Genomic DNA, 11,044 nt, shown 5'->3' on the forward strand with positions numbered 1-11,044 from the left:
TGAGGTAGCATAGGGTTTGTTTTTGTATCAATATTAGGCTGAATAAGAAACAATGCTACAGTTTTTGGAGATTTTGGTTTGCCTCTAGGTTGTGAAATGCCTATGTGTATGTCATCAGCTCAAAAACATGCCCGTCAGTATTGTTGTCATGATTTAGGCTGACAACAATAATGCGGTTTCCCAAGACCTAAGTGCAGGGTGATCCTTCTGACACTATTAGGGATCATTAGCCCCAAAGAGGTTGAAGAAAAATTATTTTATACTCTCTTAGGTCCCTCGGCGGTAGGACATTCTGGAGTAGGAGTAAGGCTGTGTTTCCTTATAAGGAGAAGAAAATATTGGAAGGTGACAGTTGAGGCAAGCTGGCGGGCTTCTAAACCAATCTTGCCAGTTTTGAAAACAGCGTCATATTTTCAAAAGCAAATAGCACATCCTTGGGACTCTGCCTACCCCCCAAGCCCTATAATCTACCCTTTGCTCAGCATCCAGCAAACCATCCACAAACCATCCCTCTCCTTTTCTGGACAATTTCCAACAACCCAAACTGTTTTCCTTTGCTACCACCTCAGTGGGTGACGTATCTGGCAGAAAGTAGCCACAGGCCATCAAAAGCTGATGAACAAGCATCTTCTAGCAATAAAAAAGATAATAAAAATCACAGAGATGCTTATCTTTTTACCTGACACTACACAATAGTGTTCTCATTAAAAATACATATATTATGCCTGTATCTTGAGGCATGTCTTCTGTTCCTTATTTCCTACCAGTTGAACAGAAGGATTCTAAGGACTATTGTGATGGTTGGTTGGTTGATTTGCTTCACATTTTTATATTCTATGTCTTTCATGTAGAAGAACACTTGAAATAAATATTTCTCTTGTTTTAAATTTCTTCCAAATTCTTACAAAATAATTGTTAAATTCTTCATTTATTTTCATGTTACCTGAATACCAAAAGTGCAATGAAATGCTACTTTGGGTGTCAATGCAAAAAGCATTTTATAAATCACATAAGAAACAAATGAAAAATACATAACACAGAAAGGTCTGATCATTTTAGAAAAATATCAACATATGGTACATCTACACTGACCACTTAGGGCAGTGTGCAGATGGATCATCCCCACAGTGACTAAACGCTACACAGGGCTGATTCAGTTTAACCTGGGGCATGGCTCCCTTAATGCAGCTTTGCTCTGGTTTAGGCTAACTTGGGGAAATTCAAATCCTGATATAGGATTTGGATTCTCTCTTGAGTTAGGGGCAGTCAAGACAGCTTTACTTGGGTGGTACAGAGCATGGGATGGCAGTCACTTGTCATCTTTTCCACCCATGCTTGTTGTGACACCCCATCTTCCTTCTGTGGGGTGTCTGGCAGACTGCCTACTTGGTGAATCGAATGGACAGAGGAGAGGGAGACTTCCCCCCACCTCATTAGCGACACAAGCCAGAAGGATAGGTGGTGGTGTCATGGCTCATGATAGCCATTACATGTGGGAAGGAGGGCCCCATACAGTGCTGCCCATCGGAGGGGAATTGTGTCTGGCTGGACAGTTGGGACTCCCCGCCACCTATGAGGCAGTTTAGGGAGTACCAATTGGAACCATATTTTTGATTTATGTAGAATCTCCCATAGGTTCAAAACACAATAGCAGTTATTGGAAGAAGGAGTGGAATTTAATTTATTAAAAGTCACCAAGGTGTTCTACTTTCTTGGGAGATAATGCTATGTGGTCCCATCTAAATTAGCTTGCTTTCTTAAAAGCTTCACCCCAGAGATTTCACTGGGAGTAGAGTTTGCTCCTGCATGAAGAATGCAAGAGAGGACACAATTTTTTTGGCATATGCAGCAAAATACCTTTGAGTAGAATTCTCTAGCTCTTCAGTATTTCTGTTCACTTATCCACATCATGGTCTTGAAGATTACTTAGTTTTAACTAAGTATTTAATATAGTATTTCAGCTAATGTTTAAGAACCATTTTCAGAGATGAAATAACTAACTTCATTACAAAAAGCAGAGAAGAAGACAAGATTACTTTTAGATTTCCTTCCCCATTTTCCCATAAAAAATCAATTCTAACAAAATAAGTTATTCCTCTGGACTGAAATATCTCATGTTAGCTTAACAGATTCAGAGCATGAGAATTGTGTCTGAATGCTTAAAAATATTTTATCAAAGCAGCAGTAGTAGTTAAGAAAAATAAGTTTTCTACTAGCAGTAACTAGTACTGAGAGAGAGGGAAAAATTGACATTAAATTGGTGGAACTCCTGTTGATTCAAGAAGGATCAAGGCATCTTTTCTTCTGTATAATAAAGATAGGTCATGCCTAGTTTTCATGATACTCTGTTGCAAGCAGAAACTTCTTTCTTCTGATCTATATTTCAATCCCATGACCAAAACATTCTAAACAAGTGAAGCCCAAGGCCACGCAGTTATGGCTTGTGGTTGCTTAATGTGATCCTTGTGATTTGGGCACTGAACAGTGAGCCTTAACAACATGAATTATTGGCATGACAAAGATGTTCCCAAAATATGAATAGGCAGTAGATAGTGCCTAAGATGGCACTCTGTTTATATTGTTAGATATCCATGGAAGATATTCACTCAACCAGATCCTCATGACCCAGTCTGTATGCACGCTATACAGCCCATGATAAATTTTCAGACTGCAACATTATAATCTTCAAGCAAAATGCTTAGCCAAAGTAATATATTACTGCTGGAAGTCTCAGCTTTTGAGATAATCAGTGTTACATGGCTTGATAATCTATATGCCTGCTCATTCTTCAGCCACTGTTGATGAACACCTTTAGAGACCATGTTCTCCTTTTGTTGACTCTTTATATTAGAATTAGTTTTGGTACAAAGAGGACTTCAAACAGGGGACACTTTCCATTAGAAGACTGCCCTCTGATAGTCCTTCTAATAAAAGAATATGCAAAAGTAATCCATATTGCTATCCCAAATCCTGATTAGTTGCAAATGAACAACAACAGCAACTGTATGTAACATTGACTACATTTATCTTGAAAAGGCCTGTACTGTAGATTTCTGAATACCATGAATACTTTTTCATTTGGATTTAATCCTGTGAAAAGTGAAAATCTATTTTTCCACTGTCTTCATTGGTAATTGTTTTCCTGGGTTGCATATAAGAGTCTTTCCCAGGGCAGATCCAGACAGCACTTTCACCTGGGAGCAATCACATTTTTAAAATGCAATTGCAACCGGGTTGACGTCCATACATGCCCCAGAAAGCACATGCTTTTTGGGGGGTGGGGTGTCCACATGCTCTGCCAGGGTTCCTGGCAGGGCACTGGGACACAAAACAAAACCTCCTAGAAAAGCCTTTAAAAAGGAAAATAACTTACCTGGCTGCCATTCCCCCTTTTCCGGAACTCTCCTGGCCTGTAGAAATAATGTGTCAGGAGAAAGGGTCTGTCATTTCTACGTGTCAGGAGACAGCCGGAGAAGGGTTAATGGTGGCGGAGTAAGTTATTTTCCTTTTTAAAGGCTTTTTAATGTGATTTTGGGAGAGTGTTAGAGCTCTCTCGTTTATTCCAGACTCAGGGAGCCTGAAAAATGTGAGAGGGCTGTGGGGATGGCCCCCTCAGAAATCCCATACCTTTGGAGGCGGCGGTCCAGATTCCGTCCACAGCTGGAAAGACCCAGGTATTTCAAGAAGACACGGGTCTTTCCAGCTGACAAATTACTTTGGAACAAAGCAGGGCTTTCCTGCTTTGTCCCAAAAGCAGCCATTTTTATGTGGGCCATCATTTGGATGCCCTGTGTGAAAATGTGGGAGCTCATGCTTCTAAGGAGCTGTCTGGATGCACCCCCAGTCTAACTGTTGATGCTAGAGAATAAACCCAGGTCTACTCTATCATTGAGGCACATGCTTTCCTCAGCTAGAGCACACTGATCCCAACAAGCTAATGATACAGCATGAAGTCAGAGGTTACGTTCTTGTGTTGCATTTTTGTAGCCTATAATAAGTTTTTATAGGTAGAACAATGATAATTTTAAACACTCTTAAAATTATTAAAAACAAACACAGAATATTAGAAAAAGTGTTCAGAAGATGGTATTCTGAACTCTATAATTGGTGCAAAAATTCAAGCAAATGTTCCTTTTGAAAAAATTATCCTAGTCTTTCTGAACACATCGTGCAATATCACATTCTTTTTTGGGGGGGGGGGTGATGGGGGGCTCACACCATAATACTCTGAATACATTTTCAGACTTTAAAATAGTGTGCAATGATTTCTCCCTTATGGAAATGGCAACAATATATGCAGAAGGCTGTTCATTAAACCTTAAGGTAAAGAATAAAACACATTTCCATGAAGGAGTACAGACTGTGTGTCTCCTCTGAAACTGGATGCAAACGCCCTGAGAACAAAGTAGCTGCTGTTTGTAGACACAAAGTCCTCAGAGTGAAATTGTTGAAAACAGATCATGTATTAGTCAGGAGCTGCATGGACCTTTAGAACAAATAGTTTTATTCAGCCAGGTTTCTCATACTGCACCTAGTCTGATATCAATTTAGGACACTGGGCATGTACTCCTTGGAAATGCAATTTCTTTCTTATAAACTCTTCTTTTCCCATTCATATCAAACCTATCACTTTGTGACAAATTTGCAGAGGAAGAAAAATTTGCCAACAATCAACAAAGGACCACTGGCCATGCTGGATCCACTCTGGTTCTAAAACAAGTACAGGAGACTTTTGCTCCACAATATGATGTTGGATTAAAATAATTGTTAAATTCTTCATTTACTTTCATGGTACCTGAATACCAAAAGTGCAATAAAATACCACTTTGGGTGTCAATGCAAAAAGCATTTTATAAATTACATAAGAAAAAAAAATAAAAAATACATAACACACTGGCCATGCTGTTTGGAGATGAATGAGAGTGGTCAGAGACTTAGGCTGGATCCAGATTGCTAAATAATGCAGTTTGAACATTATACAATGCAGTTGGAATTGCATTATTTGGCAGTGTAGCTTCAGCCAGAGTGAAGGCTGATTGGTAGGAAAGATATGGGTAAGATCTGAACAGGGTTTTGAGAGCTTGCGGAAGCCAGACGCAGTTGGTACTGGGTGCAGGGGCTCCATGCCAACAGAGGCAAGTACAGACTGCCCAGATTAGAAGTTAAGGATTTCCCCATTAGTTAGTATACAGTTATGAAGATAGTGCCTGTTCCCAGTGAACAAGATTGCAAGAGCCAATAGACTGTTAAGAAAGCTTTAAAGTACCTGTTTGTTTTCATCAATAAAGAACTTTGTTGGACTTACTTTAAGCCTCTACAGAACTTTGTTTTGGGGAGGTCCAAGGGCCTTTAATCTGAGGCAGCCCTGGCATCCCGTTGGGCACACGGAATTTATGTCCTGTCTACAGTCATATGCACAGGCCCAGCGTGCGGCAGCACACTGATCTTAATGTCCTTTTCACTTATGTGCCAGCATTTTGACAATAAAATGACATCAAGGAGCAGAATTGTCCTTCTCTTCCCCTTGTCATTCCCAAACTGGCAAAGTTATGAGGGTGTGTGGAAATATGTTTGTGGGGCCATAGAAAGGCAAGTTGGCTCCATTCAGATTATGAAGAGACAGTGCTCAACCCAAGATGCATCAACTACTTATGTTAATGTGACTATACCAGAATACTGGGTTAAGATGATAAAGTCCCTCATTTCTACAACTCATTGTAACTTGTGTTTTATTCATTGAACCCATTAATCATCACAGCATTTTTTCCATAATACAGATAATCTTGAGGCCTGACTCCGCAGGGGCGGCTCAACCCATTATGCAAAGTAAGCATTCGCAGTACAGTTGATTTTGCCCAGGGGTGCTCTTGAAGTGTTCTTGGGGGAAAATAGACCTTGACATATGCGAGTTGTAGTCACTGGGATGTATAGTTCACCTAAAATCAAAGAGCATTCTGAACTCCACCAGTGATGGAACTGAACCAAATATGGCACACTGAACTCCCACGACAAACAGAAAATATATATAAATGATTGGTTGGGGGGGGGGGGGCAAAATACTGTTTGCTTACCATTGAAAATTACCTAGGGCCACCTCTGGGCCTGAGCACCATATTCAGGGAGAGATCCTGGGGTTAAAAGGGCAAAATAAGTGACAAGAGTCCAAGGTTCAGAGCTGTGGGGCCATCACAATGGGTTTTCCAGCTCTGTTGTAGAGGTCAGGAGAAAGAAAACAACATGTTAATTCATATAGATGAACTTCCCTTGGAGAATAGAGCAACTTTCTTTCGAAAGGGCATTCTAAAGTTTGAGAATTCTTTGTCTCCTTAGGTTAAATTAGCCATCTGAAGATTTTATTAGTGAGAGGTATTGCTGTAAAACTAACACAAGGAAACATGATAGAATGTACACCCCATAATTCTTAAATCACCCAAGACAGCTCTTCTCCTAGCAATGCCAATGGTTGACAGAAAACTGAACGTCTTTTTTTTTTAACCTAAAAGCAGTTTCTGCAATACAAGGTATTCAATTTTGATGTAGTAGAACTATTTGGTCCCAGTGCAGACTTAATAAAGAAAAATAGTTCCTAAGCAGTCCTGGTTGGTATATTTTAATCCAAGATTTAAAGAAGCTACCAAGGAAGTTATTTTGCTGACATAGTTCAGAGTTTTGAATCCTTTAAAATTCAGTCTAAGGGCTTGACTATGCCATCAAAAAGCCTGGACTCATGCAAATAGACAGCTGACTGTCCCACGACATACAGTAGCTTCCGGTGAGTATTGTAGATTTTAAACTGACTTTGCTCTGCGTTCAGAAATGTTGGGGAAGATTTCAAACTTTGCTGGAAACTCAAGGGTACTCTGTGGCTTTGAGGCAGCCTGAACAGTGGGATCAGATCTGATTTGGCTCAATACACTGCCCAGAATAAACACTGATGCTATCACTCTCCCCCTGTGCTGATGAATGGATGGATTATGTCCACATAATTACTACTATCACTCTTATCTGGTCACGGAACTTTGTCAGAGCTCCTAGCCATCCCAGGCTCCTTTGTTGATGTTGGAATAGAGTGCCCATGCAACCAACAGAAACACCTGTGATGGCCTCAAATGAAGCTCCAAAGCTAGGAGCAGTAGCTACATGGAAGTGAGCCGCAAGCTATCCCAGTGGATCAGATGCACTCTAGATATCAGCCCTGGATTTGGATGTCCCAGAAGCCTATATACATCTGGATATTTTTCAAGATGTAGCTATAACATAATGTTCATTTGGAATTCAATGATTTTAATGGGAATTCTGGGAATCAATATACCATATATAGGAGGATGAAGGAGAGGAAGAGGATGATGCTCACCCTGCAGCCACATCGCCGCTGCCACTGCCGCTTTGTCCCCTTCCTCTCCTTCATCCTCTCCTGAAGCAGTGGCAGTGGCTTGGCTGCAGAGTGAGTGATGTATTCTTCCTCTCCTTCCTCCCCTTCTTTCGAAGCAGAGAAGAAGAGGACGAAGCAAAAGCAAAGGCATGGTGGTGGGAAGAGGAGGAGTAGGATGGTGGGCGGGCTTGTAAAGTCCCTCCTCCCAGAGAAGCAGCAGCAGCAGCCTTCCTTCTCTCGACTGCCCCCCCCTCCCCGGTCTTCCTCATCTCCTCCTCCACAGATACAATCCTCTGCTCTCCTCCCTTTGACTAAAATGTAAGACAAGAGAGGATTTTTCAGCCCCCCAAAAAGGGCTGAAAAATTCAGCTTATATTTGAGTATATTGAGTAAAACATTTGGTTATGTTTGTAGATATAAAAAAGTGGATAATCAGGATGAGTAAATTGACAAGACAATAAAGAATATTGTAGGGGGGCGGCGGTAATTCTCAGCTTTCTTTTCAATACAAAGTTGTAAAAATTGATGTATTTAACATTTTTTTTGAAAAGTACCACCATCACCATGTAACTATTGGTTTGTTTTACTAGGCATTCTCCATTGCCCATGTTTGGTTAAAAGGAGAAGTTTCTAAGAATTTTTGAACATTCCAAACTTCTTGTTTTGCTCTCACGGCCACTCTTGGCAAGTCATTTGTCTCTGTTTTCATCATCTCTTGTACTTAAAAGAGCCACAAAGTCAACAGTAAATCATTGTGTATTTGTTTTTTTCCTATCAAGGAGTTGAGTATAGTGGGAACCAAAATGAATGATCCATGCTTGGGACAGAAAGGAGGGAGTGGAGAAACAACAACTGGAGCCACACAGCCCAAATATTTATATGGTGTTTTACAAATTTGCTAGATGTTAGCATCTTCCAAAGAAGGGGGGAAAGGAGCATCTGGAGTTTGTCCTGCCTTTGTTTTAGGATCCTCCTTTCACATGTCTTTATTTTAGCTTTCTCTTCACTTTGGAGATTTCTGGTTGTTTGTTTTGAGGGAGCGTCCTACACACAACATAGCTTCTCATCAGTTTCAACAAATTGTCCTGATCCATGTGCACGAAGGAATGTGTCTCTGAATGCCAATGTTATAAAGATCTTTATAGATTTTTTAAAAAACACAAAAAGCAAAAAAAAGAGAGATCTTTATAGAAGATCTTCCACTGCTTCCTTGATTTTCCTTTCAGTGTAAAACAGCTTTGAGTCTTTGTTGCAATCATGGCTCATTGGTGCTGGGAGGCATATGAATAATTTTCAATATTTACAGGCAGTCCCCGAATTACAAACATATGACTTATAATTGATTTCTAGTTAAGATCAGGGCTGAGATAACAGGAAGTGAAATAAATTTGCCCCCAGAAGGAGAGTTCACTCCTGAAAGAGTTATCATGGGGAAAACATATCTCCACTGAAGTTTTATCATCAATCCTTGTTTCCAGAACAAGCCATTTTTTTCAAAATCTAATTATCACAAGGACAGAAAGTAAGGTGGAATCTCCTGAACTGGGGGGGCAGACAGCCAAACAAATTCCACAAGGCTGTTCACCTTTGCCTATGTGATCCAAAGCTTAGATAGATAGATACAGGCTCGTAGCCAGGATTTTGTTTTTTGGGGGGGGGGGGGGCTGAGTTGGGTTCGGGGGGGGGCTGAGTCTGAATGAAAGAGGGTCTACCCTAGCAAACCTTTTGTATTGTTACCCCAGTACCCCCATGCATATGGGATATATTGAGCATGGTGATCAGATCATGATATGAATAAACATAACAGTTTAAATAATGTACCAGTAAGGCCTTCTTGCGGACCAACATGAGAATTTTTTTTGGGGGGGGGGGGGCTGAAGCCCCCCAAGCCCCCCCCCCCCGGCCACATGCCTGGATAGATAGATAGAGCAGAGTTACACTTTAAAAATGTACCTGTTCTGACTTACACATAAATTCAACTTAAGAACAAAGCTACATAATTGTTCTTGTTCATAACTTGAGGCCTGCCTGTATTTGAATGATGTCTATGGATTAAAGTTATTTCTTCTTCTTTTTCTTCCTTCCTTTGTTCCTTTTTGTTGATCAATCATTCAGCTTCGAGGTGAGAAAACAATAAATTACTATTGTAGTATTCGATGACCAACTCCATCTTTCATCTATTTAATGCACTATAATCCTCCTGTTAGGATTAGGCATCATTTTCCTTATATAAATATAAAATCACAATACTGGTTAAAACAAACTGGCTGAAAAAGAACCAAACACAACATAAAGTACAGCAAAAGAACTGGAGGATCAAAAATCAATAGTAATAACATATCAGGGAAACAAAAACTATAATTAGTCACATCCCATTCAATGTAATATCATTAAAATAATTATCAGTGAGCCTAACTACAAGTACTTTTCATTTCAATATTACCACTAATGCCTTTCTAAAGTACAGTGATGCCTTGAGTTAAGAGTTTGATTTGTTCCATGACCGAACACTTAACTCAAATTGCTCTTATCTCAAAGTGAATCCGTACCAGCCCCCGGACACCCCCTCCCCATTTTATGTGTTTTTAAATAAGGAAATGTACTTTATAAATAACAAATAATGTATACATTCACATTCATATGGAACAATAAAAAAGAAATATGAACTTTAAAATGGTAGAAGCACAAAGTTGTGATAAGGAAACACAAATCACAAAGTGAAGAGGCAGAAGCGTAATTTCTTCATACAGTACTCATTCCAGTTTCCCTCCCGCTCTTGTACTCTCTCTCTTCATGAAGTCAAATGCACCAGAAATAAAATCACACAAAATTGACAAACCCAAAGTTCCTCAAAGCGGAGAAGAGCAAAGTGGAAAGCAACCTCCCAAAGTGGACAAGAGCATGAGGCACAAAGCCTGCTCCCTTTAAGTCTTAAAGCCTTGTACTCCAGCACTAGCACTCCTCCTGCACTAACTCTTAACTCAAAACACTGCTCATATGTCAAAGTGAAACCCAGGGCGAGCAATGGCTCTTAACTCAAAATACTCTTAACTTGGAACACTCTTAAATCAAAGTTCCACGTGTAAGAAGTAATAATTGAAAAAAAAATTAAACTAGGCATAATTCCTGTCATCTCAATATTTTCACATTTCTTCTCTATTACATGAATACACTAAAGCTGAAGTAATATTGAAATACAGAACTGGATCAGATTCATTTTCCTTGTTTAAAGATTGCAATTTTAGCTAAATTATGCAAATGTACCTCTATTCTCCAGTACATGCAAGATGGAAGAGGACAACATTTTGAAGTATCATTCCTAAACTTGGCATGGTATATTGGGGTTTCATCCCCATATTGCAAACTAATCTAGGAAGTTTTCATGATTGCATCAACATTTGGAAAGCTATGACTCACGATCAAATTGCTTTCATGGCTAGATTACATTTATACATGTTAGGGTGTGAATTTTATATGCAGATCAACAAGATGGGACAGATTAGGTGTGGGCATATTTATGTAAAGGATTGATATATATGGAAGTTAAACAATGAATATGTATACTATTGATACATTTAGCATTTTAAACAGATGTTTTGTGATGTTTCTACACTAAGATGCACAAGACCTTTGATCAAGATTGCTTGGGTCTTAAGTAGGATTAAAGGTTTG

The 11,044-nt window shown here is 39.6% G+C and overlaps 1 long non-coding RNA gene across 1 annotated transcript in view; it reads right to left on the reverse strand.

Moving 5' to 3' along the window:
• Positions 1-10,716, reverse strand: part of LOC132769966 (uncharacterized) — a 41,779-nt gene extending 31,063 nt beyond the window's left edge. The window contains exon 1 of the long non-coding RNA XR_010909572.1: positions 10,637-10,716. This is a non-coding gene — a long non-coding RNA (uncharacterized lncRNA). The remainder of the gene's footprint in view (positions 1-10,636) is intronic.
• Positions 10,717-11,044: the final 328 nt, after the last annotated feature.

This window comes from Anolis sagrei, chromosome 3 (assembly GCF_037176765.1).
Source record: "Anolis sagrei isolate rAnoSag1 chromosome 3, rAnoSag1.mat, whole genome shotgun sequence".
Taxonomy (NCBI): domain Eukaryota; kingdom Metazoa; phylum Chordata; class Lepidosauria; order Squamata; family Dactyloidae; genus Anolis; species Anolis sagrei.